The sequence below is a fragment of the Hordeum vulgare genome, chromosome 1H (genome assembly GCF_904849725.1).
Source record: "Hordeum vulgare subsp. vulgare chromosome 1H, MorexV3_pseudomolecules_assembly, whole genome shotgun sequence".
NCBI lineage: Eukaryota > Viridiplantae > Streptophyta > Magnoliopsida > Poales > Poaceae > Hordeum > Hordeum vulgare.
Genome location: NC_058518.1, coordinates 11,441,094 through 11,467,281, shown reverse-complemented (window position 1 = coordinate 11,467,281; position 26,188 = coordinate 11,441,094). Strand labels below are relative to the sequence as shown.

At 44.0% G+C, this 26,188-nt stretch overlaps 1 pseudogene; it reads right to left on the bottom strand.

Annotated features, from left to right (window-relative positions):
• Positions 1 to 5,803: 5,803 nt before the first annotated feature.
• On the bottom strand, positions 5,804 to 15,890 carry LOC123443710 (annotated as a pseudogene).
• Between the last annotated feature and the right edge of the window lie 10,298 nt (positions 15,891 to 26,188).

The window sequence follows — 26,188 nt, the reverse complement described above, 5'->3', positions numbered from 1 at the left end:
GGTTGCAATCTGCCCGTAGGACGGTCAAAAGAAAATCTGGGTCAAGCCAGCTTTCAGGGCGCTCAATTGAAAAGGAAAAGCAAGCACGCTCATGGGCCGGAGCATTAATGTCCCTACCAACATGAGTAACCGCGGGAGAAGCAAAACCAGGGGAGCTAGTGCGTGAGGGAGGTATCGAAGAAGAGAGCTCATGCTCCTTACGCAAGCGCCTAGCAAACTGAACTAATGACCTTTATTCATTTGAAATGGCGCGCGAAGCTAATACCCTTCTCTAAAAGGTTACTGATTTGATGTTTTTTGAATTTCTGAAACTTAAACAGCTTTTGTATTTACGAACAAAATTTATAAATGGATTTTTTTTTAGTTTCTGAAGAATTTTTAAAAATACAAACATTATTTGAATATGTGAACAATACTTGAAACTATGATTTTTGTTTGAAAACAGCTACATTTTTCCAAATTCTGATACTCTTTTTGTGAGCAGTTTTTCAAACGGGAACATTTTTTAACTTATGCTCACTTTCTAAAACAAGAACAGTTTTTGAACTTACGTACATTTTCTGAAACGGCAAACATTTTTTAAAGTTCCCGACCATTTTAAAATCATGAATATCTTTAGAATCGGAGAACAAAATTTGAACAAGTTTTCAATTTTTGAACAAATCTTGAAAAAGAGAAACTTTTTTCAGAAAACAGGAACATTTTTTTTATAAAGTGTGAACACAAGAACATTTTTTGAAAACTGTGACCAATTTATGAAAATGGAACATTTTTTAGAAAATCGTGCAGTTTTTTGAATAGGAGAACATTATTTGAAACCCGAACATTTTTTGAAAATATGAACACATTTTGAAAGGCGGAACGTTTTTTGAACCACGAACATTTTAATGTAAATTGTGAACAAAATTTTGAACACGAGAATAGTTTTTGAAATACAAAACAAAAATTAGAAAATGCCAAACAAAAATTAAGAAAAGGAAAAAAGGAAAAAAAGTGAAATAAAAATTGAAAAATGAGACAATAACATTTTTTGAAATGGGAACATTTGTTAACTCATGTGCACTTTTTAAAACAGGAACATTTTTTCAAATTTCGAAACTTTTTTTTGAAAAATCTGAAACATTTTGATAAAAGTTCAAGAACATTTTTTAAAATTCCGGAACATTTTTTCTGGATGGTGATAACGTCGCGTGCCCATGTATCGATGCAGATGAGGCAAGTGAAACTGAATTTTGTCCCTTGCTGCCATCCAAAACCATTTTTGCATGAGTGCAATGCATCAATGCATGTTGCATGTTTTCGGCCATAGCTTACATATCTCACACAGGCCCAAAAGTTTAATGTGACGACGCTGCAAGTCGATAGAGTCGGACTCTCCACGAGAACACTCGAATCTTGGGAACAACATTCAATTTTCATAGAGCAGTCACAAACTGTTTATTAGTCGATGAAGCTTCAGTAATCATCCCTTCCTCGTTTTCTGTCGCTGCTTGTATGCGTTGTATCTCTGTATGTATACAAGCGACTTATGCCTACGGATGTGTACATCTTAAAAAAAGGTTGCAAAGTGAAGCGCCACTAAAATTGCCTCTTAGCGAGGACAAAAAGATGAAGAAATTTTCATAGAGCGTTTTTTACACTATACCAGTGTAAAGAACGCTTTTTATATTTTGAGACCAAGGGAGTACTCACATAGCGTAGTAACTGATTCTCAAAGCTAACTGAAAAGTTGACAATATCAAAATTCAGGTAGGCGCTTGTTGGTACGGCAGAGTCGAGTCCAATGTCCTTGACCTGAACTGGTTGAGCCAAACCATCATTCCCCTCCACAGTCTCCTGCACCGCACGCACCCAGACCTAGCTAGAGTGCAATGAAGTAGGTACATACAAGTAGGTGTCATCCAGCATTTAATCTGTTATTTTTCTGTCAATGCTATTGTAGTGTTTGGCATGTTCCATATTCAGTTGCAATTTCTCTGAAAAACTCAATTTTTGCTCTTTGCCGTGATGATAGTGTTTGCGTTAGTCTAGGAGGGTTGTATAAACCATATTGCCTATTCTTGTGCATGTGTGAAATGTTGCCTTTTATGTCAAATTTATCTTCACTCTGCTGCATTACATGCCTCTTACAGGAGTTCAGTTTTCTGTTTATATATCAGCTGTACAAACATCTCAATCTGGTTAGTGTAGTTTAAATTCGAGACTAAACTTTTTCATGGTATATTATAGTTGATAGAACTTTGACAAGGGATTAAGAGCATCTCCACCCGCTGTGTCCCCAGGAGGCATTTTTTCGGCCTCCTGGGGTTGCCCCGGCGGAATTTTTTCATTGGGGTGGAGAATTTTTCCAGCCGCCCCCACCCAGCCGGACACGTGGCACCGTGCGAGGAGACGCGCGGCAAGAGGCTCCCGTACACAACCCAAACCTGGCCTGTACACTAGTTGGACACAGGTCAGACTATGCCCATACACGAGTCGGACACAGGCGGTGGCGGAGCCCGAAACTAAATATAGAGGGGGCGAAAATATGTTATATAATGATAGAGGGGACCAAATCACCTAAACCTAGCTAATTTTGTTTGTCAAATGAAGGATTAGGACTACATATAGGTGTATTTGTGAGAGCATAGGGGAGCCAAGGCCCTTGCCAGCACCCCTACCTCCGCCACTGGACACATGTCAAGCCTCGGTCATGGAGACCTACTCCGACGTACACCCTGCGCATCCGCAAGGACATCCCCCATACAAGCAGCCACACACGCACGCACACACCCGATACGCCCGAGTCACCCGCCATGGCCGCACCCGGTTCATCCTGGCGCGCTCACGCACACGCGCCCGAGCCGGCCTCGTCGTGGCTTACAAGATTATTCCCAACACCCCCCTAAGCTATGACCTAGAGGAGCCCCGGCCCACCGAAGTCGTCGCCGACGTCTGCCTGCAACGCATGCTCCGCTGCCGGCACCTTCCACGGCTTGGGACAGTCGCGCTTGAAGTGGCCGCGCTGCCCGTAGTTGTAGTTGCGCCTGCGCCTCTTCTTCCAGCTGCCCGAAGCCGTGCTCGATCCTCGATGCCCCCTAGTCATCGGAGCCGTCGTCCTTATGTCGCCGCCGCGCCTCCCATTGGGCTGTCGTGAGCATCAGCTGCCCATCTGCCAGCTCGCCGCCGGCGTGTGTGCGTTGCTGCCTCCGCTCCTCGAACGCTTTCAACCGCCCGAGCACCTCATCGAACGCCAGAGCATCGCAGAACTTATCGATGCCGGCCACCGCGGTGTATAGCCGGTCCGGCACGGTGTCAAGTAGTTTCTTCACCATGGCTGCATCGTCAAGGGTCGCCCCGAGCCCCGTGTTCCTTGTTGCCTGGCTGTGGCTTACAAGTTTATTCCCAATAGTGCACATAGCCCTTCTCAGAACCGCAAACATTAGATATTGACTGGACATCACAATGGTTGTCACGATTACCCTGCTACTTGCACATTCCATGCTACTCGAGTGATCTGTTTGCATAGTCGTCGTCAATTACAATGAAATACCTGAAACACATATCGGGAAATTGTTATTTTAAGCTGGGATCATGGGTGTAGTGAGAAGTCAAAATTCAACATGTTGCATGTAGCAGAATTTGCGAGCAGATAATTACGGTTAATTAACCCTCTTGTTATGCAAGGGCTCTCTGATATGATATGCATGTCATCAATTCATAATACAGTATTATTTTGATGGTAAAATTGTTCATGTCATCAATCAATAAACTATCATATACGGTATAGCAAATGTTATAAGGTATCAAGTTGAATAATAACAAATAGGAGAAGTTACAAGTTTGCTCTATCCTCACACTTTGAATTGTACCACTGTTGTTAGTTTATGGATCTTTATGGTATATATTACTTTCAAGGCAAGAAAATGATAAAGTCTCGCGCGCCCTCGACTGGTGTGAGATTGCATGAGGGATCCTAGTTCATCTCTAAGATCCGACAGTGAGAGAGAGGAGAAAGAAGTGAAGGAACAAGAGAATGGAGAGCGAAGGAGGGGGGGGGGGGGGAGGTATAAGGGGGAGGAGGAAAAAGTACGAGGAGAGAGGGAGAGAGGAGGGGATATAGGGAGATGATGGGGAGAAGGGAGAGGAGAAAGAAGAGAAGTGATAAGGGAAATAAGTGAAGGGGAGGAAGAAGAGAAGGTAGAGCAGAAAGGCCGCGTCTATTCGGCATGGCGCTGCTGGATGATTCCTCACCGATGCCCTAGCGCTGGCGATGCTCAACGCTAATGCATGTGCGTTGATCTATTGGTGTGATGCTGAAGTACATGGCGATCAATAGAAAGTGAATGGTACTAGAATTTTAGTCATTTAACCTGCTTCGACAGCCAAGATACCGCTTGTTTTATTTATTTGTATTCATAAGTTTTTCTCTAAAGCAACATGATTAGTCTCATTTCCTCAAAGAAAACATGAATAATCTCATACATGAAGCAGTACATGATTGATGGTTGAAGATTGCTAAGTATACAACAACCCAAAAAAAAGCATTCACAAATTTGGCGAACATTTTAAAGGTTATATAGCTATCATAATTTCTAGAGTTGCATAAAATGTGAAGCAGACTCTATCCCGAAGAGACCATGCGAAACTCAACATAGATGCATCGTTTGATCCTTGACTCATATCAGGATGTTGTTGGAGCGGTGATAAAGGGTAACAATGTGAAATTCATTGCAGATACAAATGAGAAGGTTGATTCCAGCTACAATGCTTTTACAATAGAGGCCCTATCCTTGAGGTTTGGTCTAAATCTGGCACATATGAGCGGATGCAATAAACTTGAGATCAACGAGGATAATATAGAAGTGATCACTACCATGATAGATGGGAGCTTGTCGTTCATTAAAAGTGCTATTTTTGATGGCTGATATTTTACGCCCTTAGACTTTAACTCATATAATTTATGAACACTGTTATATGGAAACCGACCATCTTTTTACATGAATTGGCTAGACTCGATATATTTTCCCGTCCTAATCTTTTCTTACAGCCTACCCCTGAGGAAATTGTCCCCATGGTTGTACACGATGCGATGATTCTTATGAATGAATAATGGAGGATTGAAGTTTTAAAAAACATCCTACCTCCAACACCCATAATATATGTAATTTTAGTGTGACCAACACTAATTTTAATAAAAGCTTCCGACCATTGGGTAGCTATACCAGGTGGACCATATTAGTCTAATGGAACTTCTGTAAGTAACTTGTAATGCTACCATCTTCAATCTCAAGTTACATGTGCAGGAGAAATAGAAGGAATAAATTCAATCATCCCTTCATCTTGTCCATTTCCAAGAACTTGATACGGCGCAAGCCCATATTTTCTAATATGATCAACCGGTCCATTAAATAAACCATTTAAATAACTACAAAGTTCAACACGAAGTCATCATCATCTCACTCCCTTCAATATAAAGCTGCTACTGAGATTTACACCGAGACCAGTGGTCGGTCACTATATGTTTAAGCATATGTTGCTTCATATGTCGCTCAACAATTAGAAAAATGTATATGTACAATCTAGAATCATTGCAAACGATAAGGTCACACAATTCATATGCCTAGACACCGAAGAGATAATTTGCAATTATTCCTTACTCCTTATTTGCTAATAATTCAATTCAAACCAAGCTTTCAACCATTAATTATGTTAGGCTCATAGGACTTCACTTCATAAATAGGTAGATAATGCATATCACTCAAATTGTAGTAGGGATGAAAATCTAAATATGGCATGAATTTAACAATTACCAGCACTGTCCTTGTGACAAGAACTTTCTTTGTCTTTTATTCTCATTTGAACTAGTATAGGTCGGGGTTACACATGATGGTGCACATCACTTTATTTATCATCATTACATTAAACACTCGTTGACGAAAGGATGATGATCCACCCATTTAGTATTACAAATTTTCACTTCATTGGCCCCTGATGGCTATACCATACTCGAGATGGTTTGTTGTGTATATTTGGTGTGGCTGCAGAGGGAATGGTTGTTGAGGTTGCTAGGGAATTATTAGTTCTGCTTGTTGGCGGAATTGTTGTTGGGGCTGGGGAAATGGTTGTTGTGGTTGTTGGGGGAATGATTGTTGTGGTTGTAGAGGGAATGGTTGTTGGGGAATTATTTGTTCCGATTCCTGGGGAAATGGTTGTTGCATTTGTAGGGGGAATGCTTGTTGGGGTCGCTGCTGGGGAATGGATGGGGTTGGGGAAATGGTTGTCGAGGTTGCAGAGGGAATGATTGTTGGGGTTGGTGGAAAATTATTTGTTGTGGTTGTTGGGGAAATGGTTGGTGTGTTTGTTGGGGGAATGGTTGTTGCGGCTGTTGGGGAACGTCGCAAGGGAAACAAAAAATTTCCTACGCGCACGAAGACCTATCATGGTGATGTCCATCTACGAGAGGGGATGAGTGATCTACGTACCCTTGTAGATCGTACAGCAGAAGCGTTAGTGAACGCGGTTGATGTAGTGGAACGTCCTCACGTCCCTCGATCCGCCCCGCGAACAATCCCGCGATCAGTCCCACGATCTAGTACCGAACGGACGGCACCTCCGCGTTCAGCACACGTACAACTCGACGATGATCTCGGCCTTCTTGATCCAGCAAGAGAGACGGAGAGGTAGAAGAGTTCTCCGGCAGCGTGACGGCGCTCCGGAGTTTGGTGATGATCTTGTCTCAGCAGGGCTCCGCCCGAGCTCCGCAGAAACGCGATCTAGAGGAAAAACTATGGAGGTATGTGGTCGGGCAGCCGTGAGAAAGTCGTCTCAAATCAGCCCTAAAACCTCCGTATATATAGGTGGGAGGGAGGGGAGGAGGCAGCCTCAAAACCTAAAGGTTTGGCCGAAATTGGAGGTGGAGGAGTCCTACTCCAATCCTACTTGGAGTAGGATTCCACCTTCCCACTTGGAAACTCTTTCCACCTTGTGTTTTTTCCTTCTCAAACCTTATGGGCCTTAGTGGGAACTTATTCCAGCCCACTAGGGGCTGGTTTATCTCTTCCCATAGCCCATGAGACCCCTTGGGGCGTGACACCCCTCCCGATGGTCCCCGGCACCCCTCCCGGCACTCCCGGTACACTACCGATGAGCCCGAAACTTTTCCGGTAATGCACGAAAACCTTCCGGTAACCAAATGAGGTCATCCTATATATCAATCTTCGTTTCCGGACCATTCCGGAAACCCTCGTGACGTCCGTGATCTCATCCGGGACTCCGAACAACATTCGGTAACCAACCATATAACTCAAATACGCATAAAACAACGTCGAACCTTAAGTGTGCAGACCCTGCGGGTTCGAGAACTATGTAGACATGACCCGAGAGACTCCTCGGTCAATATCCAATAGCGGGACCTGGATGCCCATATTGGATCCTACATATTCTACGAAGATCTTATCGTTTGAACCTCAGTGCCAAGGATTCATATAATCCCGTATGTCATTCCCTTTGTCCTTCGGTATGTTACTTGCCCGAGATTCGATCGTTAGTATCCGCATACCTATTTCAATCTCGTTTACCGGCAAGTCTCTTTACTCGTTCCGTAATACAAGATCCCGTAACTTACACTAAGTTACATTGCTTGCAAGGCTTGTGTGTGATGTTGTATTACCGAGTGGGCCCCGAGATACCTCTCCGTCACACGGAGTGACAAATCCCAGTCTTGATCCATACTAACTCAACTAACACCTTCGGAGATACCTGTAGAGCATCTTTATAGTCACCCAGTTACGTTGCGACGTTTGATACACACAAAGCATTCCTCCGGTGTTAGTGAGTTATATGATCTCATGGTCATAGGAATAAATACTTGGCACGCAGAAAACAGTAGCAACAAAATGACACGATCAACATGCTACGTCTATTAGTTTGGGTCTAGTCCATCACATGATTCTCCTAATGATGTGATCCCGTTATCAAGTGACAACACTTGCCTATGGCCAGGAAACCTTGACCATCTTTGATCAACGAGCTAGTCAACTAGAGGCTTACTAGGGACAGTGTTTTGTCTATGTATCCACACAAGTATTGTGTTTCCAATCAATACAATTATAGCATGGATAATAAACGATTATCATGAACAAAGAAATATAATAATAACTAATTTATTATTGCCTCTAGGGCATATTTCCAACAGTCTCCCACTTGCACTAGAGTCAATAATCTAGTTCACATCACCATGTGATTCCAACGAATCCAACACCCATATAGTTATGGGGTCTGATCATGTCTTGCTTGTGAGAGAGGTTTTAGTCAACGGTTCTGAAACTTTCAGATCCGTGCGTTCTTTACAAATCTTTATGTCATCTTATAGATGCTGCTACTACGTGCTATTCGGAAATGCTCCAAATATCCACTCTACTATATGAATCCGTTTCACTACTCATAGTTATTCAGATTAGTGTCAAAGCTTGCATCGACGTTACCCTTTACGACGAACTCTTTAACCACCTCCATAATCGAGAAAAATTCCTTAGTCCATTTGTTACTAAGGATAAATTTTGACCGCTGCTAGTGATTCAAACATGGATCACTCTCTGTACCTCTCAACATACTTTGAGTCAAGGCACACTTCAGGTGCGGTACACAGCATGGCATACTTTAGATTCTACGGCTAAGGCATAGAAGACGACCTTCATCTATTCTCTTTATTCTGCCGTGGTCGGGTTTTGAGTCTTACTCAAATTCACACCTCACAACGCAACCAAGAACTCCTTCTTTGCTGGTCTATTTTGAACTCTTTCAAAAACTTGTCAAGGCATGTATCTTGTTGAAACTTCTATTAAGCGCTTTCGATCTATCTCCATAGATCTTTGATGCTCAACCTTCAAGTAGCATAATCCAGGTACTCCTTTGAAAACTTCTTTCAAACAACCTTGTATGCTTTACAGAAATTCTACATTACTTCTGATCCACAATATGTCAACCACATATACCTATCAGAAATTCTATAGTGCTCCCACTCACTTCTTTGGAAATACAAGTTTCTCATAAACCTTGTACACACCCAAAATCTTTGATCATCTCATCAAAGTGCTTATTCCAACTCCGAGATGCTTGCACCAGTCCATTGAAGGATCACTGGAGCTTGCATACTTGCTAGTATCTTTAGGATCGACAAAACCTTCTGGTTGTATCACATACAATGTTTGCTCAAGGAAACCGTCGAGGAAACAATGTTTTGACATCCTACGTGCAATATTTCATAAATAATGCAGCAACTACTAACATAATTCTAACAGACTTTCAGCATCGCTACGAGTGAGAAAGTCTCATCATAGTCAACTGTTTGATCTTGTCGGAAACATCTTTGCGACAAGTCGAGCTTTTCTTAATAGTGACTTATCACTATCATCGTCTGTCTTCCTTTTAAAGATCCATCTTTACTCAATAGTCCTATGACCATCAAGTAGTTCTTCCAAAGTCTACACTTTGGTTTCATACATGGATCCTCTCTCGGATTTCATGGCTTCCAGCCATTTGTCGGAACCCGGGCCCACCATCGCTTTCTCCATAACTCGTAGGTTCACTGTTGCTCAACAACATGACCTCCAAGACAGGGTTACCGTACTACTCTGCAGCAGTACGCGACCTTGTCGACCTACGAGGTTTTGTAGTAACTTGATTCGAAGCTCAATGATCATCATCATCAGCTTCCACTTCAATTGGTGTAGGCGCCACATGAACAACTTCCTGCGCCCTGCTACACACTGGTTGAAGTGATGGTTCAATGACCTCATCAAGTTCTACTACCCTCCCACTCAATTCTTTCAAGAGAAACCTTTCCTCGAGAAAGGATCCGTTTCTAGAAACAAACACTTTGCTTTCGGATCTGAGATAGGAGATGTACCCAACTATTTTGGATATCCTATGAAGATGCATTTATCCGCTTTGGGTTCGAGCTTATCAGAATGAAACTTTTTCACATAAGTGTCGAAACCCCAAACTTTCAAGAAACGACAGTTTAGATTTCTCTAAACCTCAGTCTATACTGTGTCATCTTCAACGGAAATACGCGGTGCCCTATTTAAAGTGAGTGCGGTTGTCTCTAATGCATAACCCATAAACGATAGTGGTAATTCGATAAGAGACACCATAGTATGTATTATACCAAATAGTGCGTGGCTATGATGTTCAGACACATCATCACACTATGATGTTCCAGGTGGCATGAACTGCGAAATAACTTCCACATTGTCTTAACTGCGTACCAAAACTCGTAACTCAGATATTCATTTCTTTGATCATATCGTAGACAGTTTATCCTCTTGTTACGACGAACTTCACTCTGAAACAGAATTGAACTTTTCAATATTTCAGACCTGTGATTCATTAAGTAAATACTCTAGTATCTACTCAAATCGTCAGTGAAGTAAGAACATAATGATATCCACTGCGTGCCTCAGCACCCATTGGACTGCATACATCAAAATGTATCACTTCCAACAAGTTACTATCTTATTTCATCTCAATGAAAACAAGGCCTTGCTCATGTGGTATGATTTGCATGTCACTAGTGATTCGAAATCAGGTGAGTACAAAGATCCATCAGCATGGAGCCTCTTCATGCAATTTATACTAACATGACTCAAGCGGCAGTGCCACAAGTAAGTGGTACTATCATCATTAACTCGTATCTTTTGGCACCAATATCATGAACATGTGTGACACTACGATCAAGATTCAATAAACCATTGAAGGTGAATATTCAAGAAAATAGAGTAACCATTATTCTCCTTAAATGAATAATCGTATTGCAATAAACACGATCCAATCATGTTCATGCTTAACGCAAGCACCAAATAACAATTATTTAGGTTTAACACCAATCCCGATGGTAGAGGGAGCGTGCGACGTTTGATCATATCAACCTTGGAAACACTTCCAACACGTATCGTCACCTCGCCTTTAGCTAGTCTCCGTTTATGTCGTAGCTTTCATTTCGTGTTACTAATCACTTAGCAACCGAACCGGTATCTAATACCCTCATGCTACTAGGAGTACCAGTAAAGTACACATCAACATTATGTATATCAAATACACTTCTTTCGACTTTTGCCAGCCTTCTTATCTACCAAGTATCTAGAATTGTTTCCGCCTCAGTGACTGTTCCCCTCATTACAGAAGCACTTAGTCTCGGGTTTGGGTTTAATCTTGGGTCTCTTCATTAGTGCAGCAACTGCTTTGTCGTTTCACGAAGTATCCCTTCTAGCCCTTGCCTTTCTTGAAACTCAGTGGTTTTACAAACCATCAACTATTGATGCTCCTTCTTGATTTCTACTTTCGCAGTGTCAAACATCGCGAATCGCTCAAAAGATCATAGTATCTATCCTTGATATGTTATAGTTCATCACGAAGCTCTCATAGCTTGGTGGCAATGACTTTGGAGAACCATCACTATCTCACCTGGAAGATTAACTCCCACTTGATTCAAGCGATTGTCGTACTCAGACAATCTAAGCACACGCTCAACGATTGAGCTTTTCTCCTTTACTTTGTGGACAAAGAATCTTGTTTGGAGGTCTCACACCTCTTAACAAGGGCACAAGCATGAAATCACAATTTCATCTCTTCGGAACATCACTTATGTTCTGTGACGTTTTACAACGTTTTCGGCGCCTTGCTTCTAAGCCATCAAGTATCTTGCACTGAACTATCGTGTAGTCATCAGTAACGTGTATGTCGGATGTTCATAGCATCCACAGACGACGCTCGAGGTGCAGCACACCGAGTGGTGCATTAAGGACATAAGCCTTCTGTGTAGCAACGAGGACAATCCTCGGTTTTACAGACTCAGTCTGCAAAGGTTGCTACTATCAATTTTCAACTAAATTTTCTCTAGGAACATATAAAAACAGTAGAGCTATAGCGCAAGCTACATCGTAATTCGCAAAGACCATTAGACTATATTCATGACAATTAGTTCAATTAATCATATTACTTAAGAACTCCCACTCAAAAAGTACATCTCTCTAGTCATTTGAGTGGTACATGATCCAAATCCGCTATCTCAAGTCCGATCATCACGTGAGTCGAGAATAGTTTCAGTGGTAAGCATCCCTATGCTAATCATATCAACTATACGATTCATGCTCGACCTTTCGGTCTCATGTGTTCCGAGGCCATGTCTGCACATGCTAGGCTCGTCAAGCTTAACCCGAGTGTTCCGCGTGTGCAACTGTTTTGCACCCGTTGTATGTGAACGTTGAGTCTATCACACCCGATCATCACGTGGTGTCTCGAAACGAAGAACTGTCGCAACGGTGCACAGTCGGGGAGAACACAATTTCGTCTTGAAATTTCAGTGAGAGATCACCTCATAATGCTACCGTCGTTCTAAGCAAAATAAGGTGCATAAAAGGATTAACATCACATGCAATTCATAAGTGACATGATATGGCCATCATCACGTGCTTCTTGATCTCCATCACCAAAGCACCGGCACGATCTTCTTGTCACCGGCGCCACACCATGATCATCCATCAACGTGTTTCCATCGGGGTTGTCGTGCTACTTATGCTATTACTACTAAAGCTACATCCTAGCAAAATAGTAAACGCATCTGCAAGCACATATGTTAGTATAAAGACAACCCTATGGCTCCTGCCGGTTGCCGTACCATCGACGTGCAAGTCGATATTTCTATTACAACATGATCATCTCATACATCCAATATATCACATCACATCATTGGCCATATCACATCACAATCATACCCTGCAAAAACAAGTTAGACGTCCTCTAATTTTGTTGTTGCATGTTTTACGTGGTGACCAAGGGTATCTAGTAGGATCGCATCTTACTTACGCAAACACCACAACGGAGATATATGAGTTGCTATTTAACCTCATCCAAGGACCTCCTCGGTCAAATCCGATTCAACTAAAGTTGGAGAAACCGTCACTTGCCAGTCATCTTTGAGCAAAGGGGGTTACTCGTAACGATGAAACCAGTCTCTCGTAAGCGTACGAGTAATGTCGGTCCAAGCCGCTTCAATCCAACAATACCGCGGAATCAAGAAAAGACTAAGGAGGGCAGCAAAACGCACATCACCGCCCACAAAACCTTTTGTGTTCTACTCGAGAAGACATCTACGCATGAACCTAGCTCATGATGCCACTGTTGGGGAACGTCGCAAGGGAAACAAAAATTTTCCTACGCGCACGAAGACCTATCATGGTGATGTCCATCTACGAGAGGGGATGAGTGATCTACGTACCCTTGTAGATCGTACAGCAGAAGCGTTAGTGAACGCGGTTGATGTAGTGGAACGTCCTCACGTCCCTCGATCCGCCCCGCGAACAATCCCGCGATCAGTCCCACGATCTAGTACCGAACGGACGGCACCTCCGCGTTCAGCACACGTACAACTCGACGATGATCTCGGCCTTCTTGATCCAGCAAGAGAGACGGAGAGGTAGAAGAGTTCTCCGGCAGCGTGACGGCGCTCCGGAGTTTGGTGATGATCTTGTCTCAGCAGGGCTCCGCCCGAGCTCCGCAGAAACGCGATCTAGAGGAAAAACTATGGAGGTATGTGGTCGGGCAGCCGTGAGAAAGTCGTCTCAAATCAGCCCTAAAACCTCCGTATATATAGGTGGGAGGGAGGGGAGGAGGCAGCCTCAAAACCTAAAGGTTTGGCCGAAATTGGAGGTGGAGGAGTCCTACTCCAATCCTACTTGGAGTAGGATTCCACCTTCCCACTTGGAAACTCTTTCCACCTTGTGTTTTTTCCTTCTCAAACCTTATGGGCCTTAGTGGGAACTTATTCCAGCCCACTAGGGGCTGGTTTATCTCTTCCCATAGCCCATGAGACCCCTTGGGGCGTGACACCCCTCCCGATGGTCCCCGGCACCCCTCCCGGCACTCCCGGTACACTACCGATGAGCCCGAAACTTTTCCGGTAATGCACGAAAACCTTCCGGTAACCAAATGAGGTCATCCTATATATCAATCTTCGTTTCCGGACCATTCCGGAAACCCTCGTGACGTCCGTGATCTCATCCGGGACTCCGAACAACATTCGGTAACCAACCATATAACTCAAATACGCATAAAACAACGTCGAACCTTAAGTGTGCAGACCCTGCGGGTTCGAGAACTATGTAGACATGACCCGAGAGACTCCTCGGTCAATATCCAATAGCGGGACCTGGATGCCCATATTGGATCCTACATATTCTACGAAGATCTTATCGTTTGAACCTCAGTGCCAAGGATTCATATAATCCCGTATGTCATTCCCTTTGTCCTTCGGTATGTTACTTGCCCGAGATTCGATCGTTAGTATCCGCATACCTATTTCAATCTCGTTTACCGGCAAGTCTCTTTACTCGTTCCGTAATACAAGATCCCGTAACTTACACTAAGTTACATTGCTTGCAAGGCTTGTGTGTGATGTTGTATTACCGAGTGGGCCCCGAGATACCTCTCCGTCACACGGAGTGACAAATCCCAGTCTTGATCCATACTAACTCAACTAACACCTTCGGAGATACCTGTAGAGCATCTTTATAGTCACCCAGTTACGTTGCGACGTTTGATACACACAAAGCATTCCTCCGGTGTTAGTGAGTTATATGATCTCATGGTCATAGGAATAAATACTTGGCACGCAGAAAACAGTAGCAACAAAATGACACGATCAACATGCTACGTCTATTAGTTTGGGTCTAGTCCATCACATGATTCTCCTAATGATGTGATCCCGTTATCAAGTGACAACACTTGCCTATGGCCAGGAAACCTTGACCATCTTTGATCAACGAGCTAGTCAACTAGAGGCTTACTAGGGACAGTGTTTTGTCTATGTATCCACACAAGTATTGTGTTTCCAATCAATACAATTATAGCATGGATAATAAACGATTATCATGAACAAAGAAATATAATAATAACTAATTTATTATTGCCTCTAGGGCATATTTCCAACAGCGGCTGCATAGGGAATGGTTGTTGTGGTTGCTGGGGGAATTATTTGTTGTGGTTGCCGCGAGAATGGTTGTTGTGGTTGCTGTGCAATTGGTTGTTGGGGCTGCGGAAATGGTTGTTGTGGGTGCCAGGGGAATGGTTGTTGTGGTTGCTGGGGACATGGTTGTTGAGGCTGGGGAAATGGTTGTTGTGGTTGCCAGGGGAATGGTTGTTGGGGCTGAGGAAAAGGTTGTTGTGGTTGCTGGGAGAATGGTTGTTGTGTTTGCTGGGGTATTATTTGTTGTGGTTGCTGGGTGAATGGTTGTTGTGGTTGGTAGGGAATTGGTTGTTGGGGCTGGGGAAATGGTTGTTGTGGTTGCGAGGGGAATGGTTGTTGGGGCCGAGGAAAAGGTTGTTGTGGTTGCTGGGGGAATGGTTGTTGTGGTTGCTCGGGAATTATTTAATGTGGTTTCTCGGGGAATGGTTGTTGTGGTTGCTACGGAATTGGTTCTTGGGGCTGGGGAAATGGTTGTTGTGGTTGCCAGGGGAATGGTTGTTGGGACCTAGGAAGAGGTTGTTGTGGTTGTTGGGGGAATGGTTGTTATGGTTGTAGGGAGGTTGGTATTTGATATTGGGGAAACAATTGCTCTGGTAGATAGGGGAAATATTGTTGGGGTGTGGGAAATGGTTGCTGCACTGGAAATGGTCGTTGCGGTAGATATGGGTTTTGTGGATATGGCTGCGGCAGATGTGATTGTTGTTTCAGAAATGGTTGTTGTGGTGATTGCAACTCTAGGCCGCTAGGGTTTAGTTGCCTAGTGGAAGTGACGATGATCATCACCATGGCAAGGAGGACAAAGGTGAGGAAGGTCTTCATGTTGGATTTGTGGTTGCTATTGCTATCTTGGAATTGATGTTTCTGATCTTGGTGTGTGAAGTTTGGATGATGGAGGGCAACCATGATGGTGCATGTTTATTTATAGCTGTCATGGTATGGTATAATTTCCTCCTTGCCCTTGCTTTTTGAAAAAGTACTCCTAATATTAACCAACTAATCGTTTGGTATGTTGTGTTTGGTAGTATTACTTTTCTTGTGTGATTTTGGATTGCTCATCATAGTTGCTTTTTGTTGCACATATCATCTGGTTGTAAGGGATGCTCGATAATGAATGATGAGTCATTTTTTCACTTTACACTACACAGATTAATCTAGATTTATCCTCTTTTTGGAATTTAGTTTGTGATGCTCTACTTTATGTAGTCATATCCACATAGGCATAGCTTGAGTGGGATTAAGTTTATAAGCTTGTGTGTGTGCGTTTGACATAGCACTATATAAATGAGGAGATTGTTCTAGACACTATTTTCTCTAAAGTAACTTTGTATTTTTCTTGCCAAATATGATTATACTTGACTCTTCAAATAACGAGATAATCCAAGTGGTAAGTTGAGGGTTGTGACGTGGAATTTTCTCTAAGACACATCATATTATCGTGCATGCTCTACAGATTTGATGCGCAAGTACAAATTCAGATGCCACTCAAACAAAAGTAGGTAGGAAAAATAAAAATGAAATGAGAATATATAGGGTATAGAACTATATTTGTTACTTATTACTAGTAATAAAATATATTTTTGTTAAAGTAGCACCCTATCGGGCCTAATGTCGGGTCCCCGAACCGGTATTAAAATAGTAACATAGGCGAATTGTCCCTCACGGCACATAAAAATGCAAGAATCCAACTGAACCTGTCACTATCCATATGCATGCAAATTTGGTCCTTTCCAGCACTCTCCGACCCTCTAAAGTTCAACTAAATAAACTAGATTTTCAGAATTCACATCATATTTGAAATATAATTTATTTGGTTAAAATATGTAGAGTCAGAGGATATTCTCAAGGCTTCAAATTTGCATCCCTAATATTGCATGACTAATCACTCACCATCCTCTCACCTCTCCTAAGACGAAGCATTGCCGCCATCTCGTTCCATGGAGCACCACCACTTCCTACATCCCATGGCTGCTAGCAGGCCTCCCCCATTCACCGTCACCATGCGTCGTCGGCCTCACCCCACCGTCATGCACTGGCCGTATCCTGCTCTTCCAACTTCTTCAAGCTCTTCAACCGCACCATCCACGACAACCATCTTCACCCTACATGTGCAGTGCCTCTCCCTAGCCCGTCCTGTTGGGGAACGTCGCATGGGAAACAAAAATTTTCCTACGCGCACGAAGACCTATCATGGTGATGTCCATCTACGAGAGGGGATGAGTGATCTACGTACCCTTGTAGACCGTACAGCAGAAGCGTTAGTGAACGCGGTTGATGTAGTGGAACGTCCTCACGTCCCTCGATCCGCCCCGCGAACTATCCCGCGATCAGTCCCACGATCTAGTGCCGAACGGACGGCACCTCCGCGTTCAGCACACGTACAGCTCGACGATGATCTCGGCCTTCTTGATCCAGCAAGAGAGACGGAGAGGTAGAAGAGTTCTCCGGCAGCGTGACGGCGCTCCGGAGGTTGGTGATGACCTTGTCTCAGCAGGGCTCCGCCCGAGCTCCGCAGAAACGCGATCTAGAGGAAAAACCATGGAGGTATGTGGTCGGGCTGCCGTGGAAAAGTTGTCTCAAATCAGCCCTAAAACCTCCGTATATATAGGTGGGAGAGGGGGGGCCTTGCCTTGGGGCTCAAGGAGCCCCAAGGGGGTCGGCCGAGCCAAGGGGGGAAGGTCTCCCCCCCAAACCGAGTTGGACTTGGTTTGGTGGGTGGGAGTCCTTCCTTCCCTTCCCACCTCCTCCTCTTTTTTTTTCTTTCTCTTTGATTTTTCTTCCAATGCGCATAGGGCCCTTTTGGGCTGTCCCACCAGCCCACTAAGGGCTGGTGCGCCACCCTCAAGGCCTATGGGCTTCCCCGGGGTGGGTTGCCCCCCCGGTGAACTCACGGAACCCATTCGTCATTCCCGGTACATTCCCGGTAACTTCGAAAACCTTCCGGTAATCAAATGAGGTCATCCTATATATCAATCTTCGTTTCCGGACCATTCCGGAAACCCTCGTGACGTCCGTGATCTCATCCGGGACTCCGAACAACATTCGGTAACCAACCATATAACTCAAATACGCATAAAACAACGTCGAACCTTAAGTGTGCAGACCCTGCGGGTTTGAGAACTATGTAGACATGACCCGAGAGACTCGTCGGTCAATATCCAATAGCGGGACCTGGATGCCCATATTGGATCCTACATATTCTACGAAGATCTCATCGTTTGAACCTCAGTGCCAAGGATTCATATAATCCCGTATGTCATTCCCTTTGTCCTTCGGTATGTTACTTGCCCAAGATTCGATCGTCAGTATCCGCATACCTATTTCAATCTCGTTTACCGGCAAGTCTCTTTACTCGTTCCGTAATACAAGATCCCACAACTTACACTAAGTTACATTGCTTGCAAGGCTTGTGTGTGATGTTGTATTACCGAGTGGGCCCCGAGATACCTCTCCGTCACACGGAGTGACAAATCCCAGTCTTGATCCATACTAACTCAACGAACACCTTCGGAGATACCTGTAGAGCATCTTTATAGTCACCCAGTTACGTTGCGACGTTTGATACACACAAAGTATTCCTCCGGTGTTAGTGAGTTATATGATCTCATGGTCATAGGAACAAATACTTGACACGCAGAAAACAGTAGCAACAAAATGACACGATCAACATGCTACGTCTATTAGTTTGGGTCTAGTCCATCACGTGACTCTCCTAATGACGTGATCCAGTTATCAAGCAACAACACCTTGTTCATAATCAGAAGACACTGACTATCTTTGATCAACTGGCTAGCCAACTAGAGGCTTGCTAGGGACAGTGTTTTGTCTATGTATCCACACATGTAAATGAGTCTTCATTCAATACAATTATAGCATGGATAATAAACGATTATCTTGATACAAGAATTATAATAATAACTATATTTATTATTGCCTCTAGAGCATAATTCCAACACGTCCACATGACGTAATGATTATCAGAGTATAATGACAGTCCGTGGGTGTTCCTGCTTGTCGATGGCATCCTCTTCCTCTAGGTAAACATCAACTAGTATTTTCCCCTCCAGATCTTCCTCTTCCACGAAATCCTCATGCCCATGCACCACTAATACTTCCCTAAATGGTCACTGCCCATGAGTTGCATGTTGTATCGGTGGTTGCAAGCTCAAAAATAAATAAATAAATACCACAAGCGAAATCTAGATCTCGTTGCTTTTATTTTTACCAGAATTGGAGCCACGCTCTATCCATTTATTCACTAGACCCAGAAAATCGTAATTTTGGATTCCATTCAAAAAAGATTGATTTTATTATGACATGCTATTTTTTCCATTCATTACCTTTGAGGATCAGTCGAAGCCTCTTTAAGCACCTTGGTTCCCTCTATCACTCGCTTTGAGTGGGTAGCATCCGCTAGGGGAGCCCCATGATCGCCCCCACCAGTTTCCAAGTTTGCCACAGACACCTTCGATACATACTCCAACAAGATTGTGTGCATTGACATGCTACAACCTATAGTACTCACAGTATTCACGAAAATCTAATCAAAAGCTTGCTTATGTTTAGGAGAACTCAAATGAATAGCATCTGGTCTAAAAATTACCGAATACTATCTAGAGTAGTGCATAAAAGGCCAAAGGTATGCATAGTTTGCTACCTAACCACACGACCGGGGAGATTACATGTCAGATATTATAAATAAGGTCCAAATAACTTGGCATCAACAATGACCCTGTTAATTTACTTCTTCGTACCACATGTGTTGTCGAGTTAAAGTTGCAAAATGACCCACCGCTATAGTTTGCTCTTTACAAACATAACGTGATATATTTATTGTGTGATTCCATTGCAAAAAGACAAGCAATCAAAATAGCTATCTGAAAACGCTGAGATCAATCCAGTTCAAGGATGTTTCTCGTCTATTTACGTTCGTTTGGGTCCGTGTGGAGATATAACATGACCCAACGCACCAACGCAAAATGACGGATGCTAGTTTCTTGTCTGCTTGGTCCTTTTCGGCCCAAATTTAGGCTGGGTTTGCGTCATCACACACACTTAAGGGACTCTTGTGGAGTGCTCCCTTTATGCTCCCCAGGCCTGCTGATAGGTCACCAACGTATCTACTTTTTCAAATACTTTTTCTCTTGTTTTGAAATTTAATTTGCATAATTTGAAATAAACTAATCCGGACCGACGCTGTTTTCAACTGAACTACCATGGTGTTGTTCTTGTGTAGAAATAAAAGTTCTTTGAATCGAGCAAAACTTTTTGGAGATTTTTTATAAAATATATAGAAAATATTGGAGCAAGCGCCAATGAGAGGGGGGCCACCTATTGGTGCCCATCAAACATGGCGCGACCACACCCCTGGACGCGCCATCTTGTCTTGTGACCACCTCGTGGCTCCGTATACCCTAATTCAGATCCTACAAATTCCTATTTCCGAAAAAAGGTAGGAGAGGAGTTTTGATTGTGTTCTACGAGACATAGCCGCTCCGACCTCATGTTCTTCCTAAAGAGGGATAATTTGGAGTCCGTTTGGGGCTCCGGAGAGGGAGATTCGTCGCCTCGTCATAACCAACTCTTCTCCATTAACTCCGTCATGATGCTCACCACCGGGAGTGAGTAATTCCTTTGTATGCTTGCTGGACGTTGATGGGATTGGATGCTATTTGTCATGTAATCGAGTTACTTTGACACGACTTGATCCCTAGTATCCACAATGTTCTCAGATTAATATTGCTATGACCTTGGCATGCTTAATGCTTGCCATTAGGGCCCAAGGGCCATCATTTTAGATCTGAACCATCTTCACCCTACATATGCAGTAACTCAGCCTAGCCATCCGCATCACGTAACAATTAGCAAACCATAATGACAATCTAGGGGTGTTCCTGCTTGTCGATGGTAGATACATCTCCAATGTATCTACTTTTCCAAACACTTTTACTCTTGTTTTGGACTCTATTTTTCATGATTTGAATGAAACTAACCCGAACTGACGCTGTTTTCAGCAGAACTACCGGAATCGGACGAAAGTTTTTATGAAATTATACTAGGAATTATAATGATTTATGAAGCAAAGACCCACCGAGGGGTCCTTGTGGCCACGAGGCAACATGGTGAGGCCGCCCCCTAGGCTGCGCCCTGTTGCTTGGTGGGGCCCACGAGGCTCCCCCGACAATATCTCCGGTTCTATAAGTTAACATATTCGGAGAAAAATCAAAGAGAAGTTTTCATTGCGATCTACGAGACGGAGCCGTGGCCACCTCCTGTTCCTCTTCCGGAGGGCTGATGTGTAGTCTGTTTAGGGCTCCAGAGAGGAGGATTTATCGCAGTCGTCATCACCAACCCTTATCCATTAAAAATTCCATGATGCTCACCACAGGGAATGAGTAATTCCTTTGTAGGCTTGCTGGTCGGTGATGGGTGTGGATGGAATTGATCATGTAATCGAGTTAATTTGATAGGGCTTGATCCCTAGTATCCACTATGTTATGAGATTTATGTTGCTATGACTTTGCTATGCTTAATGCTTGTCACTAAGGCCTGAGTGCCATGATTTCAGATCTGAACCTATTATGTTTTCATGAATATAAGAGTGATTCAGATTCTATCTTGCAAGTTGTATGCACCTATTATGTGTCTTGATCCGCATACCCCAAGGTGACTATAATTGGGATTCTTTCTCGTGATTGCCGTAGTTTGAGGAATTCATGTATTCACCATGTGGTAATGATTTGTTCCATTTATCTATCAAAAGGATGCCTTAATATCCCTTGGTTTCCAATAGGACCCCGCTGCCATGAGAGGGTAGGACAAAAGATTATGCAAGTTCTTATCGTAAGCACGTATGACTATATATAGAATACATGCCTACATTATATTGATGAATTGGAGCTACTTTTGTGTTGCTCTAGTGTGTAACTACTACATGATTGATGTCATCCATATCTTTTCATCACCGCATCATGGCCTACGCTTTCCATATCTTTCCATCACTCCACCCGCTGTGTCCCAGGAGGCATTTTTTCGGCCTCCTCGGGTTGCCCGGGCGGATTTTTTTCATTTTGGAGGAGAATTTTTCCAGCCGCCCCCAACCAGCCGGACACGTGGCATTGTGCGAGGAGACGCGCGGCAAGAGGCTCCCGTACGCAACCCATACGTGGCCTGTACACTAGTTGGACACAATTCGGACTATGCCTATACACGAGTCGGACACATGCAGCGGCGGAGCCAGAAACTGAATATAGAAGGGGCCAAAATATGTCGTATAATGATAGAGGGGCCCAAATCACCTAAACCTAGCTAATTGTGTTTGACTAATGGAGGATTAGGACTACATATAGGTGTATTTGTGAGAGCATAGGGGGAGCCGCGACCCTTGCCAGCACCCCTGCCTCCGCCACTTGATACAGGTGAAGCCTCGGCGATGGAGACCTATTCTCACGCACACCCTCCGCATCCGCAAGGACTTCCCCGTACACGCAGCCACACATGCAGACACGCACCTGACACGCCCGAGACACCTGCCATGGCCGCACTCGATTTAGCCTGGCGCGCTTAAACACACGCGCCCGATCCGGCCTGGTCATGGCTTACAAGCTTTTCCACCCCCCGAAGCTACGACCTAGAGGAGCCCCAGCCCGCCGAAGTCGTCGCCGACGTCTGCCTGCAACGCCTGCTCCGCTGCCGGCTCCTTCCACGGTTTGGGACAGTCGCGCTTGAAGTGGCCCCGCTGCCCGCAGTTGTAGTTACCTTTGCGCCTCTTCTTCTAGCTGCCCGAAGACGTGCTCGATGCCCCGTAGTCGTCTGAGCCGTCGTCCTTCTGTCGCCGCCGCGCCTCCCATTGGGCTATCATGAGCATCAGCTGCCCATCTGCCCGCTCGCCGCCGGCGTGTGTGCGTTGCTACCTCCGCTCCTCGAACGCTTTCAACCACCCGAGCACCTAAACAAACACATGAGTGTCACAAAACTTCTCGATGGTGGCCACCGCGGTGTATAGCCGATCCGGCACGGTGTCGAGCAGTTTCTTCACCATGGCTGCATCATCAAGGGTCACCCCGAGTCCCGTGTACCTTGCTGCCTGGCTGTGGCTTACAAGCTTATTCCCAATAATGCACATAGCCCTTCTCAGAATCTGCTTCGATAACCAAGAAACTGCTTGGTTTATTCATTTTTATTCATAATTTTTTTCTCTAAAGCAACATGATTAGTCTCATTTCCTCAAAGAAAACATGAATAGTCTCATACACATCATATTATCGTGCATGCTCTACAGAATTGAAACGCAAGAACAAATTCAGATGCAACTCAAACAAAAGTAGGTAGGAAAAATGAAAATGAAATGAGAATATATAGGGTATAGAACTATATTTGTTACTAACTACTAGTTATAAAATATTTTTTTGTTGAAGTAGCACCCTATAGGGCCTAATGTCGGTCCCCGAACCTGTATTAGAATAGTAAAAGAGGCGAACCCTCCCTCATGGTGCATAAAAATGCAAGAATCAAACTGAACCTGTCACTATCCATACGCATGCAAATTTGGATCCTCGAGCGCACCCTCCGACCCTCTTAAGTTTAACTAAATAAACTAGATTTTCTGAATTCACATCATATTTGAAATATAATTTATTTGGTTAAAATATGTAGAGTCAGGTGATATCCTCAAGGCTTCAAATTTGCATCCCTAATATTCCACGTTTAATCACTCACCATCCTCTCACCTCTCCTAGGACGAAGCATTGCCGCCATCTCGTTCCATTGAGCACCACCGCTTCCTACACCCTATGGCTGCTAGCATGCCTCCCCCATACAACGACACCATGCGTCGTCGACCTCACCCCACCGTCATGCAATGCCCCGTATCCCGCTCTTCCAACTTATTCAAGCCCTGCAACCGCACCATCCTTGACAACCATGTTTACCCTACATGTGCAGTGCCTCACCCTAGCCCATCCGCATGATGTAATGATTATCGGAGTATAATGACAGTCCAAGGGTGTTCGTGCTTGTCGATGGCATCTTCTTCCTCCAGGTAAACATCAACTAGTACTTCCCCCTCCCGATCTTCCCCTTCCGCGAAATCATCATGCCCATGCACCACTAATACCTCCCTAAATGGTCAATGCCCATGAGTTGCATCTTGTACCGGTGCTTGCTAGCTCAAAAAAAAAATGACCGCAAGCGAAATCTGGACAGGCCTCTTTATGCACCTTGGGTTCCTCTATCACTCGCTTTGAGTGGGTAGCATCCGCTAGGGGAGCCCCATGATCACCCCCACCAGTTTCCAAGTTTGCCACAGACACCTTCGATACATACTCCAACAAGATTGTGTGCATTGACATGCTACAACCTATAGTACTCACAGTATTCACGAAAATCTAATGAAAAGCTTGCTTATGTTTAGGAGAACTCAAATGAATAGCATCTGGTCTAAAAATTACCGAATACTATCTAGAGTAGTGCATAAAAGGCCAAATGTATGCATAGTTTGCTACCTAACCACACGACCGGGGAGATTACATGTCAGATATTATAAATAAGGTCCAAATAACTTGGCATCAACAATGACCCTGTTAATTTACTTCTTCGTACCACATGTGTTGTCCTGAGTTAAAGTTGCAAAATGACCCACCGCTATAATTTGCTCTTTACAAACATAACGTGATATATTTATTGTGTGATTCCATTGCAAAAAGACAAGCAATCAAAATAGCTATCTGAAAACGCTGAGATCAATCCAGTTCAAGGATGTCTGTCGTCTATTTACGTTCGTTTGGGTCCGTGTGGAGATATAACACGACCCAACGCACCAACGCAAATGACGGATGCCAGTTTCTTGTCTCCTTGGTCCTTTTCGGCCCAAATTTAGGCTGGGTTTGAGTCATCACAGACACTCAAGGGACTCTTGTGGAGTGCTCCCTTTATGCTCCCCAGGCCTGCTGATAGGTCACCAACGTATCTACGTTTTCAAATAATTTTTCTGTTGTTTTGAAATTTAATTTGCATAATTTGAAATAAACTAATCCGGAACGACGCTGTTTTCAACTGAACTACCATGGTGTTGTCCTTGTGTAGAAATAAAAGTTCTTTGAATCGAGCAAAACTTTTTGGAGATTTTTTATAAAAAATATATAAAATATTCCTATTGGTGCCCATCAAACAGGGCGTGACCACACCCCTGGACGCGCCATCTTGGCTTGTGACCATCTCGTGGCTCCGCATACCCTAATTCAGATCGTACAAATTCCTATTTCCGAAGAAAAGGTAGGAGAGGAGTTTTGATTGTGTTGTACGAGACATAGCCGCTGCCACCTCATGTTCTTCCTAGAGAGGGATAATCTGGAGTCCGTTTGGGGCTCCAGAGAGGGAAATTCGTCGCCTCGTCATAACCAACTCTTCTCCATTAACTCCGTCATGATGCCCATCACCGGGAGTGAGTAATTCCTTTGTATTCTTGCTGGACGTTGATGGGATTGGATGCTATTTGTCATGTAATCGAGTTACTTTGACACGACTTGATCCCTAGTATCCACAATGTTCTCAGATTGATATTGCTATGACCTTGGCATGCTTAATGCTTGCCATTAGGGCCCAAGGGCCATCATTTCAGATCTGAACCATCTTCACCCTACATATGCAGTGCCTCAGCCTAGCCGTCCGCATCACGTAACAATTATCAAACCATAATAATAGTCTAGGGGTGTTCCTGCTTGTCGATGGTTGATACATCTCCAATGTATCTACTTTTCCAAACACTTTTACTCTTGTTTTGGACTCTATTTTTCATGATTTGAATGAAACTAACCCGAACTGACGCTGTTTTCAGCAGAACTACCGGAATTGGACGAAAGTTTTTATGAAATTGTACTAGGAATTATAATGATTTATGAAGCAAAGACCCACCGAGGGGTCCCTGTGGCCACGAGGCAACATGGTGAGGCCGCCCCCTAGGCTGCGCCCTGTTGCTTGGTGGGGCCCACGAGGCTCCCCCGACAATATCTCCGGTTCTATAAGTTAACATATTCGGAGAAAAATCAAAGAGAAGTTTTCCATTGCGATCTACGAGATGGAGCCGTGGCGACCTCCTGTTCCTCTTCCGGAGGGCTGATGTGTAGTCTGTTTAGGGCTCCAGAGAGGGGGATTCATCGCAGTCGTCATCACCAACCCTTATCCATTAAA